General features: G+C 40.8%; 1 protein-coding gene across 7 annotated transcripts in view; it reads right to left on the reverse strand.

The window, feature by feature from the left end:
* Nucleotides 1–16,492, reverse strand: part of chl1b (cell adhesion molecule L1-like b) — an 84,793-nt gene that overhangs the window by 62,430 nt on the left and 5,871 nt on the right. The window contains exon 2 of one of the 7 annotated variants that reach the window (XM_049573008.1): nucleotides 10,431–10,586. The exons of the other annotated variants lie outside the window; for them this stretch is intronic. The gene's annotated coding sequence lies outside the window, so the exon portion shown is untranslated. The remainder of the gene's footprint in view (nucleotides 1–10,430; nucleotides 10,587–16,492) is intronic. 7 annotated transcript variants of the gene reach the window in all.

Consider the following 16,492-nt stretch of genomic DNA (forward strand, 5'->3'; position numbering starts at 1 on the left):
AAAATGAAATTAAATGTATAACAAATAAATGTCAAATATTGCCAAATTGCTCACATTTTCTAAATGGTAACGTTACGTTATTTATCGGGAATCAAGTCTTCTTCACTGCTCTAAAACAGTGGTTGCCAGTGGCTGCACAAAGCAACTCTTTGTGTAGGCTACTGTTATCTGGGTGTGAAACTACTTTATATTTTACTAATAAAGTATACTGTATCGGATCGATGCAGAGACACATACTTTCCGATACCCGATCCAGAATATTTTGCAGTATCAGAGGCATTTCTGATATTGGAAGAGGTATCGGAACATCTCTAGTACTTATAACTCATAATATTTGGTTTTATAAAACAACATTTAATGACACTGACATGTATTGCTATTATTTTTGAATATTGAAAATAAATTGTTAGATGCAATATTGATACTGCATCAGTCCAACTTTGTTTCTCCCAAAATATGAATTCCTCAACATAAATACTGAGTACCAATCCCAATAAATCTGTATACCTCACTGTGACTGGAATCATTGTTATATAAGGTAACATGAGGCCAGGGATTACTGTGACACCAGAAACAAAGCAGGCAGCCGGCTGTGACAGAATGAATGTAACTGATAGTGGAAACACAGAAGTTGACACACTTGGGCACAAATGTTGACTGGTATGTGTAATTAAGGTTTTTGAACTGCTTAAATGATCCAACAGTGATACTGCTCAGGGAAAAACATGGGGAAGGCACTCACACGCAGTAATACCATCCTGTTAAAAAAGTCACATTAATGGCAATTTGTCACTCATAGCCATTTACACTAGTGCAATGTTGATAGGTTTTCCTGGGAAGCACAAGTGGTCATGTGAGTGGGTCCCCCCCCCAATATTTTTTTTGACAAATTGTTATGGTAAACTCAAGTTTGATGTTATATGATTATAACTAAGCTAGTATTTGTTGAAATCGTCAATATATCTGGCAATTAAACAAATACAATTGCAAATCTAAAAACACAAGTTTCACTGTCAATGGTTTCTGTGACAATATAAACACTTTCAAAATGATTTCAGTATGGACTTGTTGTTCACAGTGTTGCATTATCAGGGAAAATAATAAGATGCATCCTGTGGACACATCAGTAGAGAGTTTACTGCATCATCTCAGACTTAAATGTGTCAGGGACGAATAAGGGAAAACCTAGCATCATCACTGCTAGTGTTAATCATGTACTTTGTGTCAATAGGACTATTGAGAGTATTGTCTTGAGCGATTCTATCTCGTCCTCAATAATGTCAATCCAATGTTTGTCTTGTCAACACTTGTCTCAATTTAACAGCTGTATGCTTTGGATCATGAAATGACATATTGAAAATAGAATTAAGAGTTCAGAGAGAAGTTTGACAAACTCTGTTGTCTAATCATTCAAACTGGTCAATGCAACATTGAACCTGTTCCACAGGTTGACCAAAATGCCACTGAAGAAATACCTTTTGAGCAGTTGACATAATATCAATCCAAAGGGGCCTGGAGGCTGCAGCCTGACTCGAGATACAGATAAGGAGTAATTACTTTCCCAAGCAATCACTAAAGCCTGCCTGCCCTTCATTTATTTGCTTGCAGAAAGTTTCTTCAATACACAACCTTTTGTTGCCATCATTTACATATGGGAGCACATAGTTACTGGAATTCAATATCACCCACTGGATTGGCCAACAGTTCCACTGACAGCACCGGTGCTATCGGTTACTTTATTGCCTCTTTTTTCCCCCTTTAACAATCCCACAAGGTCTGTGACTACACTGATGAGTGGGCTGTTATAGTAAGAAAGCCACACAAGGCCAGTCACTTTTATAGATATTCTAAATGTCAGAGTTCATGTTAGGCCCCAAACAGAGGTTCCAAAGTCATTTTGCCAAAAAAGAAACCTCAATATTCATTGTGACATAACATGCTTACGTGTTTCTTCCACGAGGAAAATAGCAGCTTCAGACATCCTGTTCCCCAGGAAACCAGCTGTCTTGTTGTCATATTTCTCATGCTCTGTTATCTGTCTGACTTTTTCATGCAGTCCCCAACCACAGCCCCCATTAGGGTGGACTATGCCATGTCGTGACATGGGAACCCTTATAAACGTGTTAAGAGCCGAAGGCATTAGCATTTTGGACGCTACTGAATGGAGGCATTTGTTCCTCTTCCTGTGCCTCCCTGAAAGACTCTATTAAAGGGAGGTTTAGGAATTGCTCTGTTTTGGACATGTTGAAGTTGGGGCAGCATGAAGAGAACATTTGACCGAAGATTTTCCTAGAAAACATCTCGGGGTTATTGATTTATAATTATTTGTATGTGAACACAAAGAAATGCCACTGACATATAAAAAAGACGGGCTAGTAAAAGCAATTGGCTTTTTCCAGTGTTTAAACATCCTCACAATGTTTCAAGAAACACTGGTGTGTTTTTGCTGCCAGTGCTTGTCAAAGGTTGAAACATACAGATACAAATACTGCACACTAAATATTGTTTGTCCCCACCAGATGGTTAGTGTGTGACTGAAGGGGGTTTAGATAGAACAAGTCAATAAGAGCAGACTGTGCTTCTTTAGGATCTTTCCCTACTGTGACAGCGTAAAACCTTGACCACATATCCAAAAGAAAATATACTGTATATGCCTTTACCAGACCATAGCTACAATTTACATGTCAACTGGCACTTTCCACATGCCTACAGACGTAACATGTCATAGAGACAGGAATGTTTAATGGATTCCACCTTGTAGCTTTGTAGGGAGCTGGTGACAGACCAAGCAGAATTCCACACTGCTGGCTCCATTAATGAAGGCTTTGATTGATCTGTGATTCTATCTCATGCTGTGGCCGCAGCAGGATGTGTGGTCAGTCCGAGGCAGGCTCTTCACTGTCTGACATCCTAGCTTTCATCTCCGAGCCTTAAACACTTTATGTGTCACATTTCCAATGACTACATCATCCATAATGCATATGCCTCAGCCCTGCCTGATGATGAACAATGGTTGCATCTTAGCAACATGCGTACACTTCTCAATAGGCAGCTTTGATTTGTTATCACTGTTGTCTGCCGTGCTGGAATGCTCAGCTGCTAATCCAGAATGAGGTTATTGAGAAACACAATTGATTACAATACAAGTGAACTAGAAACAGTACATCTAACAGGCAATCGTAAAACCATGTCAGTACATTTAATTTTTGAGTTTTTTTCCTTATATTTGGATGAAATTTGTGATATTTTCTTCTTTACTACAACCAGATTCAAAACTGATGTATGTGCTAAGAATTTATAATGATAAAAGTCTGGTTATTTGATAGCAGGTGGGTAAGAAGCTGTTTTGGCATCGTAAAAGAATATAAATTATGTTCCTGTGGAACAATCCTCTACCTTCATTTCAATACCATTGAATTGAATACCTCTCTCTCTCTCTCTCTCTCTCTCTCTCTCTCTCTCTCGTATTCTATTACTGCATCTTGCTAACCCGGCCATTCTGGATGTCACTAACTCGGCTTCTTCTCCGGAGCCTTTGTGCTCCACTGTCTCTCAGATTAACTCATATCGCAGCGGTGCCTGGACAGCGTGACGTGTGTGGTTGTGCTGCTGCCGTGGTCCTGCCAGATGCCTCCTGCTGCTGCTGCTGCTGCCATCATTAGTCATTAGTCATACTTCTACTGTTATTATACACGACTATTGTCACACATGTATACTGCCAGATATTAATACATACTTTCAACATATTGTACCACAGTAGCCAGAACTATAACTATAATATTATTACTTTCAATAATGTTGTTGTAAGCTACTGTCATTACCTGCATCTCTCTCTCTCTCTCTCTCTCTCTCTGTCTCATTGTGTCATACGGATTACTGTTAATTTATTATGCTGATCTGTTCTGTACGACATCTATTGCACGTCTGTCCGTCCTGGAAGAGGGATCCCTCCTCAGTTGCTCTTCCTGAGGTTTCTACTGTTTTTTTTTTCCCCGTTGAAGGGTTTTTTTGGGGAGTTTTTCCTTATCCGCTGCGAGGGTCATAAGGACAGAGGGATGTCGTATGCTGTAAAGCCCTGTGAGGCAAATTGTGATTTGTGATATTGGGCTGTATAAATAAAACTGATTGATTGATTGATTGATACCTTGATAACAATTTGGTGCATGTCTAAAAACACATCTAATTAGCAACCATGTTGAGACTGTATTTGCAACTAGCAAGATTGGTATCACAATACATAGGCTCTGGAGTTGGCTGAGCAGCATATTACAGATCAGAACATGAGGAGTATGTTAATTCTTCAGCTGTAAAATATAGTGCCCTTTATCACCACTCTTTGATGATCAAAACTAAAGAAATGTCAGCTCATATTTCTTGTAGAATTTTTTTTTTTTCTTTACTGGACCACGGAAGTCCAGTTTTGGTGTGGCTTCATCCAAAACGCAGCACTGGGGGGATCCCTGCCTCTGGGGGATTGATCTCCTGCAATATGAGTATTGATCCGCATCAGGTAGAGTACAGCAATTGGACCAGTCATCATCGATGACACCCTGTTTGCCAGAATCACATTAAAGCACGCACTATCTGGGGCTGATAAATGCAGCCAAACCATGTAGAAAAAACAGTTACTATCTTTCTGCATCCTGTTTGGTTGACCCTGAATAAGACAGAATAAAATAAACATATGAGATGAACAGAAACACAGTTTCTGCCGTGACATCAATTAACCAGCCTGTTCAGTGGCAAGGACAAGAGGAAACCACACTCATTTTTTTACTATGATAATGCAGTGAATTTACTGCAGCCTCTCAGGGGCACACAGAGTTAAATTACTGTGAAAGCTTATTGATTTGTAAAGAGGAGGGAATGATTGTGCTTAAAACCAGGGAAAGGGCTACGCACAATGACTGCAGGCTCTTCAGTCAAGAGTTCATTTGGATGGCTGAAAATCTATACTGCCACTACAAAACCTACAGAAAGGGGGTTGGAATATGTCCGCCTTTGCATGTAATTGGAAAAAGATGGCCATGTAAAGGTTTTCACCATGACTGAAGAAATAAACAAACTTGATGAATGTGTCTTGTCACGACCCTGTATTGATTTTCAAGTATTGCATTTAACACTTTCTTGAGAAATAGAGGTGATAAATCTTCATTCTGCTGAAATATGCATTTAGACATTTATTAGCCCACCATTTTGATGCTGGAATATTTTCCGTTTGAAGGTGCTCATACGGCTATTTGAAATCTTAAAATGCAATTAGGAGTCTAGGGATAGCACATCCACAGCACATCAATTTCACCAGCCCCATCCCCCAGTTTAACACTGCCACCACTGTTTGTCTCTCCTCCCCGTTCCCCCCTTCTCAATATTGAAACAAGTAAACAACGCCATCTTTTCCAGCCTTTAAATGAAGATAAACGAGGACAAACTCTCCAATTAGCCTCCTTTCATCATGCGAGGCTGGTTGAAAGACGACGTCACCACTAATGCACTCGTGGTGGTGCTTCGCTACAATGAGCTCTACGTCCTGCTTTAAAGTGAGAACAGGAACCGTGAATTCATCTCTCTTGAATTAATTCATGTGTTCACACCCTGAAGTCTCAGATGAGCCCTGTGAATGTGCAGAGGCAGCAGAACAGGGACAGCCATTAGTGTCCACAGCAGCGCGGCTCTAATGATGATGGCTGTGGACTTGCTGTGCTCTGCATTCTGGGCACCAGAGCTGTGGGATGGACTCTCCAACATGCTCCTCCGTAGACAGTAGCCTTGCTGCATTTACTGGGTCAAGACTGGAACCAAATGGCTCAGAACAATGTTTCTTTTGATGCACTGAAGCACATGCAGCTTTGATCAAACCTGTTTTTTCTCTTACTCTCTCTTTTTCATGTAAATGTTTTACACTGCTTAAGTCCTCAGCCTTATCTTGTTATAAAAGTAAGCAGTGCAAAGAAAAAGCATCTACAAATTCAGAAAATCAAAGCAGCAGGCTGCTGTGGCCAACCCCAGCCGACTAACCGGGTACTGTTTACTGACAGTGACAGAGAAGCAAAGCTCTGCCATCAGTTTAATGGCCCCACCTCCAGCTTTATAACACAGCAGCAGGAAACTGGAGACACACAGACTTATAAATCAGCCACTGTGTGGGGGGAAAACCATTTTGATACCATTTTCGCCACTTATTGAGCAAAACAAATCCCCCTCTGGTTCATGTTGGAGCCAGTGTGGGGTCTTTTCAGGCTGAGCATTATAATAGAATCCCCCACCTAGAGCTATGCTTATGGTTGGCTTCATCAGTATTGGCCCCCATTTCACAATTCACAGAAAAGAGACAGACGGACGTGACTCCACTGGCAATACACACACTCCCAGCAACAGCATGCTCCTCCAGCTATCTGAACCACCTCACTGACAGCCTCTGTACAAGAGAAGAATATCCATCACTCACACCACATATTCAGTATTTTTCCCATCTCTCTGGGGTAATAAGCATTCAGTCAAATTATGATGCAGCGCGGTCCAGACCTAGTAGATTATTTTATCATTTTTTGACTAATTCTCTCAATCACAGATGCTCTACCATCTGCGTTACAAAACCATGAAGAGAATTTAGATTACAGCTCCAACAGCAGCCAGTGTCAGTGTGTGTCCGTGAAAGACTAATGTTGTGAAATAATAATTCACTCTGAAAATTAAAAGGGACAGTTCACCCCAACATCAAAAATATGTATTTCTGATCTTACCTGTAGTGCTATTTACCAATCTGGATTGCTCTGCTGTGAGTTGCCAAGTGTTGGAGATATCGTCCGTAGAGATGTGTACCTTCTCCTAAATATAATGAAATACGATGGCACTCAGCTTGTGGTGCTCAAAGTGCCAAAAATGTACTATTGAAAAACACAACAGCAATGTATCTTTCCAGAAATCATAACCTGGTTACTCAAGATAATTTATACATCTTGTCTTAAGCAGTTTCATGTAGGAATTTTTTTTTTTTTTTTTTTACTACAACTACATTTGACAACCATATGACCACGCAGAAGGTAGCGTGCACCTACTCATGGACAAGAGGTTTGTTCTCTTGTAAGCACAAGATTGAAACATTAGTGGCGCTCTTCTCAACTGAGCTGTGACATTCACTAGCTCAGTGGCGCTACGTGAGCTAGCAGTAGATGCACGCTTCCTTCTGTGCCATGACACAGTTGGCAGATGTACATTGTTGGAAAGAAAATAGTTCCTGTGGATCATCTTGAGTAAACAGGTCATGATTTCTGGAAAGGGACATTGCTGGTAAGTTTTTCAAATGTGCTTGTATTTGGCAGAGTGAGCACCACAAGCTGCCATCTAGTCCCATTATATTCAGGAGAAGGCAGACATCTCTACAGCCATTATCTCCAACACTCATTCCAAAAGAATCTAGACTAATAAATAGCACCTTAGATAAGAGGATGTCTTTTTTATTTGGGAGTGAACTGTCCCTTTGTTTGAGGGATAATAGAAATGTATTTAAATAACATATCTAAATCCCTCTCAAAAGTGTTGCTATCTCTAACACAGTTGGGAAGAAAAAGAAAGTGCAAACAGCGTTCCTGAAGTACTTTACATCTCCCCAGTGCAGTAGATCAAAATACCACTGCTGTGATTGCTGAAAGAAATCCTCCTCTCTTCACTGTGATGCTAACATGCCTCTGTCAGTTTACAAAATGAGCATCAGCCTCTCTTTGTGAAGTTAAAATACACTCCCACACACACAGGAGAAGACCCATTGTTTCTCACTCTATGTGAATAGTTCTTTACACTCCGGTTGTGTAGCGAATGAAGAGGAAGGACGGTGTTTACTTCAATACTGAGATAGCTGAAACCATCCCGGAGGAGGAGAAACTTTGGTCTAAACAGGGTTGAAAAATGAGGGTTGTGTAAATGGGAAGAAAAGAGCTTCCACTGTTGCAAAATCTGCATGAAGGCTCTTTGAGAGCCAGCAAAGTATGTCCGTGCTCGCTGGAAGGAATGCAGTCTGTTCTATTATGAACAGGGGAAGTGTCTGCCAGAGGACTGCCCTTCATAGAAAGGCACAATGCACAGGGGTTAATAGCAGCGCTTCTGGCACACTTTCGACCCCAGCTAAAATCCCATCACACTGCAGGTGGTAAAGAAAAAGAGGAGCTCAAGTGTTAAGCAGGCCTCAGTGTGTTAGTAATGACATTCGACATGGAACAACGGAGGAAGACCTGCCCGTAACCTTCAGACTTTCTATACCTCTTCCACTGAACCACAGGAAGAAGCAAAGCCATCTGTAACTTTGGTTTGGCTGCAAATGGGGAACCAGGGAGTGTTCACTGCTCAGGGATATGATCCAAATGTTTCAGCAGCAGGTGAGTTACACCACACAGCAGAGCCAAGGGGCCTATACAGCGCCAGTTCAACAAGAAGACAAGAATGCACACCCTGAGGGAATCAGACTTGTGGAGAGACTTTCATGAGGGCATGTTGGCCGGTGCTTCACCCACTTCACACTCTGAAAAGGACAATCACAAATCCATGGCACAGGGTGCAAACTGTGGCTCAGCTGGGGCAAGTGGTTGTTAGAAAGGGATTACTGAGGTGTAAAATGGTTTAAAAACAGGAGGTATGAATTTGTTATCTATAGTGGGGGGACGGCGCACGTGAATCCATCAACTGTCAGAAAACTGACAGACCTCAAGGCTAATGGTGTCAATTATTCGTGCTTTCTGAGGTGATCTCCGCAAACATCCTGTGTCAAACTGTCATCCCATGAGCATCATAGCCCTGTAAATTATCATGACCCCTGCAGAGCTGGCAGTCTCTAGTTCTGACTATTTTTGTAAGGTGGATAAATCACAGGAGTGACATCAACATGACTTCAAAGCGCCTGAGATTAATACATGTATTTTTCAACTGGAAACATACGCTTTACAGGTGTTATTCCCCTTGTAGTGACACTGGAATTACAGGGGATAGTAAAGCTGGGTATTTTTTGTGTAAAAAATACAATTCTAGTGACTTTAAAGTAACACCAATACCAATACGGTACTTTGTTTGAAACCCATAATGTGAATGGAGTGGTGTTTTGGTGGCATCTCAGCACACTGAGCTGCCATTGCGTCAATACACCGCGCGTGACTTCACCACACCACAGACTGTGTGGGTTGTAGCTACGGCTGACCTGAATGCTTTGAGGCTTTGATTGTTGCCATTGTACTGCCATCAGTATTTGAATGCTCAACATTAATTATTAGTTCTTCTTAGACAAGGACATTTAAAACATGGTGACAGGCCTTGTTTTGTATTCTGAAAGTTTGACAACCAATGACAGGCTTACAAATATGATAGCAAGATGTCAAAAAAGTCAGGCATCTGGAATGATTTAAAAGTCAAGTGCCAGATTAAGCACCATAATAAACTGGCATACCACAAATCTATAACAAGCTTGGCAAATCACCTACAAACTGTAAGTAACAGCTTAGCCATTTTGCAAAGAATTGTTTTTTTCTACGTCCACTCCCCCAACCCTGAAATCCTTCACCCCCTCAAAACTTTGTTTAATCGCAAATACTTCTCTACAAAGCTCTGATGCCCCAAAACTGGTATTCAGGATAACCCTAGTTGAAGGTGCTGCTGCAGGAGTGTGAGCTCCACAGTGAGGACAGTTGTGAGATTCTGTGACAGGGCTAAATGTTACCATCAAACAGTTAAAGTAACCTACTGGTTATTAACGGATTTAACAACAAAGTCAAGCTGTTTCAGTGTCAATTCGAGTTTGTTGCTGGGAGCAACAACAGAAAGTTTGCTTATCCAGTGGGGAGTCAGGGTGGACAGGGACCAGACCTCGGGCGAGACGTTTCAATACTACTTGGTACTGGGTTATTTATTTTAACACCTTCAAAGTACTGAGTACCTATACCCAGCCCTTGGGGATTAGTGCAGGACCACATATAAGTATGTGAAAAACATGTGCACTGCAGTAAGACACAATCTGCAATATAATGTCGTAGCGTGGTCTTTACCTTGGTTTGAGAATTGTGAGTAAAAAGTTAGAAGTTCATAGGAACACTGTTCTGTATTTTCTCTCCAATGTGAAGAAATATTTTTCTCTCAAGTACAATTAATTCATGAGAAAAGCCATCATGCATGACTGACTAGAATTTAATCTGCAGTTTTGAAATAATGTGTGAGACACAAGTGGTCTGTGGCTGGTGTGTGGCTATAGCACACTATGAAACAAAGTTAGACTACCATTCCACTGAATAAATAATCCTGCTTCTGTTATCATACTTGTGGCAGATGCAAGAGAATTAGAGGCAAAGCCGCCGACAAAACTCTGCCACTCTCTCAAGAAAATAAATCACGGCCGCATGAAGTCAATTTAAATGCAAATGTCAATGTTTAAGACAACAAGCTGCCTACAGTACCGTATCTCAAGGAGTTGTGGTGCTGAAGTTGAATCATACAACAGGAGACCACCCTGATGTCCTTACTGGGAAGATGACACACATCCTCTGGCTTGTGAAACATGCCACAGGAAACCGGAAGGGTCAGCAGAAAGCCACAGAGAAGTGAGAATCCATCTAGACAAGAAAGCCTGTGTTATATGTCACACGAAGACTGATGGGCGCATTTCCAGGCTGAAGCCAAGGATATCAAAGTCGGATTTCTCTAGGATCACCTCTATTGATCTGTTTTTGTTTCTAAAAGCCATTGCCTCAAGCCTTTAAGCCATTTCAAATTGGCAAAGCTCTCACACTGAAATGGTGTAGGGTTTGTTCATGCACAAAAATTTTTATAGAGCTAAAAAATTCTGGCTCACACCAATGTGGATTCTGTTTTAACCTGACCAGAGCTTGAACTACTGCAGAATGTAGTGAACCCAAACCAGATCTAACCCAGATTCTTACAATAGCCTGCAGATGTCTGCTGTTTTACTGGAACCAGAGGCGATTTAAATTCTCTGCTGGGGAAAACTCAGTCTGTCCTCTTCTTATTTGTTTTTTTGATGTTCTTTAGGCATAAAATAATGTGTTAAGTCAGCCTGAAACCATTTGTGAATATGAGCAATACAATTGCAACCCTAGATATGAGGATTCTACATTGATGAATGTACACATACAAGCCAAAAGAAGTTATTAGTAAGCTGCAGGGCACTATTTTTATCTATAAAGTATTTGTTCCCCTTAATATCAACGGAATTAATATGAAATAAACATCTGTTTCTTTCCCCCAATATATCTGCAATTCTCCAACATAGTAAATTAGCATTTGGCTATTAATCATGCATTGCCTCTGCGACAGAACAATGTCATCATTATTTTCCTGCGCCCCTCCCTTGAACAGATTTTCTTCTTAGGTTGTGCATTATGATAAGTTTACTGTAGTAGTTTTGTCTTTCTGCTCTGGAGAAACACAATTCAAACAACACCCAAACCACAAAATACACTGTTTTCTTGCACTTGGGATCACGGCAGAAAGAAAGACCCTGCAGCTGTATTTCTGTAAAGGCACAAGACATGGATGCTATTTCAAGGAAAACCTTAAAAGATTTGTAGGGTGAACTTTGGGTCTAGTCTAACAGTAAAACTATTTTGCTATTGTAATCTATTGTCTATTATACTACAAAAAGGAATGAGCTTTTAAGGCATAATATTCATAAAAACTATCAAAGTAAAAACATCTTTTAATCTACCTAGTACACTTTTCCCTGAGAAAGGAGTTCAAAGCTGCTACGTTACACTGGTTCCATGCTATTTTCAAAAAGGAAAATAATTCCAATTATAGTGGATGGTATTTCATAATGAGCACTACACTCAGAATTAGCTTTACTCTAGTAGATGTGTTCAGGAAAGCCTGCATTACACTGATTAGCTAATGCAATTAAACAGTATTTACCCTTACCACTGTCCTCTTGTGTGCTCAAATGAGTCAATTTGTGACTAAAATGCTTAGTAATTTGGCACCAAGCTATTTCCTTTAAGCCGCACCATCATAATAGCTCTACCTAACCAGAATAAGACACCGTGAATGGGGTAAAACCATCCCCCGATGCTCATTAGAAATCCACTGTAAACCGCAGAAAATGTTACAAGGTGAGATCGTTTGCAATCCGATATGAGGCTATAAAAACGTGCTCTGCAAGAAGTCTTGGTTTGGACCCAAAAAGTCTGGAGCTGTAAAAATAATGAGGTCAAGAAGGTCTGCAGTTCATAGCTGGTGGTCTGCGGGTCACGCTTGTAAAAATGGAGAGCGGAGCTCCCCCAAGCTGATGAATTAATTTGGACTCGTACCAGCTTGGCAAGATTCTTCCACTCAACATTTGCTCTATCAGGGGGTGAGTACATTAAGAAATAGACATGCTGAGTTCTGGAAGACCCTTAAGGACAACTGCAAAGACTTTCACAAACTATCACAATGAAAACTGCTGAAAATGTTAGTTGGGAAGAAATTAATTAAGTTCTGACACATTACAAGGACCACTATGTCCTTGGAGCATAGCAAAACAATGCCTTGGGACCAGGCTATCTCTTGTCAAAGTTTTCTATTTTGATTACAAAGTCTATGAAATCTTGTATCCCTATTAGGAAAGACGAGATCATTTGTTGTCTACACATGATCGAACCTAAATGACAATTAAGGACAAATGAATCAATGCAACTGCTGCAACAAAAAAACTTAAAAGGATTATATTTCTTTCTAATGTGTTAGCCCACTTAGCAAATTGACTACTCAGCAGCACATCCTCTTTGTTTCGTGATTCTAATCATGCTTGATCTGCTCTCTAATCTTCCATTTGGAGGATAGTGCTGTGCTTGACTCCAGGCCGCACTGGGCCAGTAAACAGGCTCTTACTATGCAGAGCAGACACCAGGCTCGCATGTTCACACCAAATCAACACACGTGGAACTGCACTGGCTTGGGGCTCCCAGCAGTCCACTTACAGAACCCAACGGAGCCCAACACTATGTAATGAGGTCCCAGGGGAAGCCTCTGGACACAGAGCACTGCTGCCCTCACTGCATACCCTGTCACACTGTCACATACTACTGTACCTCGAGACAGACTGCCACAGCACTTAAGGGATATATTATCTCATACAAATGATTAAGTAAAGATTTATATGGTACCACATCACTTTGATAGTGATTATTAGTATGCAAAGAAAATCTCTGGTGTTGTGTGAAAATCTGAAACTATACTTTTCTAAAGTTTGTAAATTATGACAAGGTCTCAGGGAACAGAAAGCAGCATGAGCTCCTTGACTTTGTGAGCCTTTGCACAGCAGAGATTTTGGCAAACAGCACAGGCGTAATTTAACATTATACATGACAACCTTCTGTTTAGGTGAACTACTTCCAGGGTCCTGGTATTGTGCATTCTGGCTCACTATAATCGCTTACTGGGACACTTGATGGAACTGAGGCAACTTTAAGAAAATGTGTTTCATCTGTGCTTTTCCTGCTATGACAAGTCAAAATGTCTGCTGTGAAAAATGTCTGTTTGCCTTTCAAGTTTCAACACTAAAACCAAAACAATACCTTTTTGACTCCTTATACTGTATATATATTTTAGCATTGCTAGCAGCATGGATCAACAGATGGCAATGTCAGTCCACTACTTTAATCCACAATGAAATTGGATGGATTGGCCTGAAATCTTGTACAGACATTCATAGTCCCCAGATGATAAAGCCAACTGACATTCCTGATCTCCTGACTTTTCTACTGGCACCACCATGAGGGTGATATATGTGGTTTTGAGTGAAAGGTCTTGACAATTGTTGGATGTACTGAAATTTGGTACAGGTATTCATGGCCCCTCAGGATGAACTATACAAACTTTGAGGATCCCTCATCATCATTCACTTGTCCCGTGCGTTCTTTTATGACCTGCTCTACAGATGTTTAGTGCTAATTATTGTATATTAGCATGCTACTGTACCTGCCTAAACATCAGCAAGTTAGCATTGTCAATGTTTAGCTGAAAGCACCAGTATGCCACCCTCACAGATCTGAGCTGTAGCTTGTCTCCTACAGAATCCTGTTTTCTATTCAACAAATAGAAGCCAAATTTCTCAAAATATATTCACAAGACAAAGCAGCCATTAAAGAAGTCTGGATGGATAAAATACAGTCTAAAATTAGCAAATTATTGAGTTATATCAAGAAATATCTTATCAAAGATCAAGTACGTGACAGTTTCTGTCAGTTTCTTGGACAGTTCAATGCTGACCATGGCACCACAGTAACATAAAAAGGCAGTTAGATGACTATATACCATAGACTGTGTAAAATAATGGATGTAGCCACCGTGATGTCACCCACTGGTTTGTGGACTCCCGTTTTAAAGCCTTGAGTTCAGCATTTTAGCCATTGCCATCTTGGACTTTTGAAGCCGGAACTGACTGTATTTGGACGAGAGGGCGGAGCTATGGAAAAGCAAGGGATGGATCTGAATCAGAGACTGTGGTGACGCCTCAGAGTGGCACACCCTTAATTTTGTGTAACTTTAAGCCTTGATTAATTTAAATGGGTTAGTTATATAGAAATGCACCCCACATACAGCTGGATGGGGAAAACGTTTTTTGTACCAGGCTGCACGCATGTTAATTTTTGCCGCCAAGTTGGGCATTTTAAATTGGGGTATCAAATTATTTTTGGAGCCAGCTTCAAGTGGCTGTTAGAGGAACTGCAGTTTTTGGCAATTAGCTGCTTGCTACATGCACATGCAATTCCATGGTTATGCATGTGAATCATGTTTCAGGTACAGAAAATGTATCTTGCATAGAAATTAGTCAAATTAAATCATTTGAGAATAATTAGCATCCAACTTATTCATCAAAGTAAAATGCAAAACACTAGTCTCACCTTAGCGAATAGGAGAATCTGCTGCACTCTTTTTTACGGTTTGAATTAAATGAGGTTTTGGGTTTTGGACTGCTATTTGCTAACAAGCAATGTGGGGTGTGGGAAACCGTGAGGGACAATTACATCAAATTAACTGGCAAATGGTACCAGTATCACAGCAACATAGTATTAGGCCTGTTTCACCTCTGTCCCGGTACCTCCTCTATGTCCTCTGCCTGTCGCATGTGTCCTTCTTCATCCTTGCTGCCCTTCACTTCCATGTCCCAGGGGTCCCCTTGTAACCTTATCCAAGCAGCCACACACAATACCCTTCATGGGACACAAAGCCAATGATACCGCTGTTCTCTGTTCCATTCTCTACATTTGTCACTTTTATTCCTAGGTTCTTTGTTCGTCTTACCTCTGTATGCATGAGTTATCCCAAATTGAGCCCGCAATTGAAATGGAAATCATCCCTGTATCCCAGAGACTTAAGGGCAATAACTTCTTACTCTTTGAGGCATAGCTGTCATGTTTGTTGTTCCTTGGAGAATCGTATGGTTGTGTTGCCCTTTTCACCGAGGCTTTTAACACAAACACTGAATCCAGAGGATAGGTACCCTGTGATTCAACAGCAGCTTTATAAATCTGAGCAGACGTGCAAGAATGGGGACAACACGATTGGAAAATGAGTTTGAAGCTGACAGCAATGCACAGTGGGATTAGAAGTCTTCTCATAAAACACCATCATATTGGTTCCCTTTATTGGTTATGGTTTTCAAGTGAGCATAATCTAATTTGATTAATTAAACATAAAAATTACAATTGTAAAGCCATAAGAGGCAGGAAAAACAGAACATATCGCTGCCTCTGCACTGAATCCAATAGAGGATGGAAAATTCCCATAAAGAAACACATTCACAAACAGCCTGGAGGAAAGGGTAATAACACAGCAAGTGAAGGATATGTGTAAATGTTGTCACTTGGACAGAACGATACGGAGACATTCTTATTTTTTCTGAGTGATGACACGTAAACACAAGACGTTATGAAAGACATGAACAGCTTGCAAGTCCCGACGCTGGCAGCAAATAATACGTCTGGGTAAAATGTTTCGGCTGTGAGAAAACAGCCTCAGTACCACAGAGAAAGGACAATGACAGGCCAATCTATACCTTCAGGCAGGGACGCATGCGTAACACATCACCACTGTTTGGCTGCTGACCTCTCGTTCCCTCCTGCTGGGAAAAAAAGTGCTGAACATATGAGATAACACTGACCTCACTGCAGGTTTGTCCTTCAGTATTAACTTTACTGATTAATTGTCCGTGCAGCGTGAGAAGCCATTGATCATGTTCACCCAGTGGCCCCAATGATGCAGTGGCCTGTTAAATAAGAAATAAACCTTGATTCTGATGATCAGCACCTCTTATCTTTGCATTTTTCCTCCATCCCCCATCGGAGACTCTGCATGGAGGGAATCATCTCCAACACTCCTCCATATCTACTCAGTCCCGGTCACAGGTATCATAAAAAATCTGGTAAATAAATATGCACACTGCCGGAAAGCAGGCAAGGAAATGAATATTTCATGTAACCAAACACATTTCCAGAACATACTGGCTAGAATTTGCCTTTTC

Source organism: Epinephelus fuscoguttatus, linkage group LG1, assembly GCF_011397635.1.
Source record: "Epinephelus fuscoguttatus linkage group LG1, E.fuscoguttatus.final_Chr_v1".
Lineage (NCBI taxonomy): Eukaryota > Metazoa > Chordata > Actinopteri > Perciformes > Serranidae > Epinephelus > Epinephelus fuscoguttatus.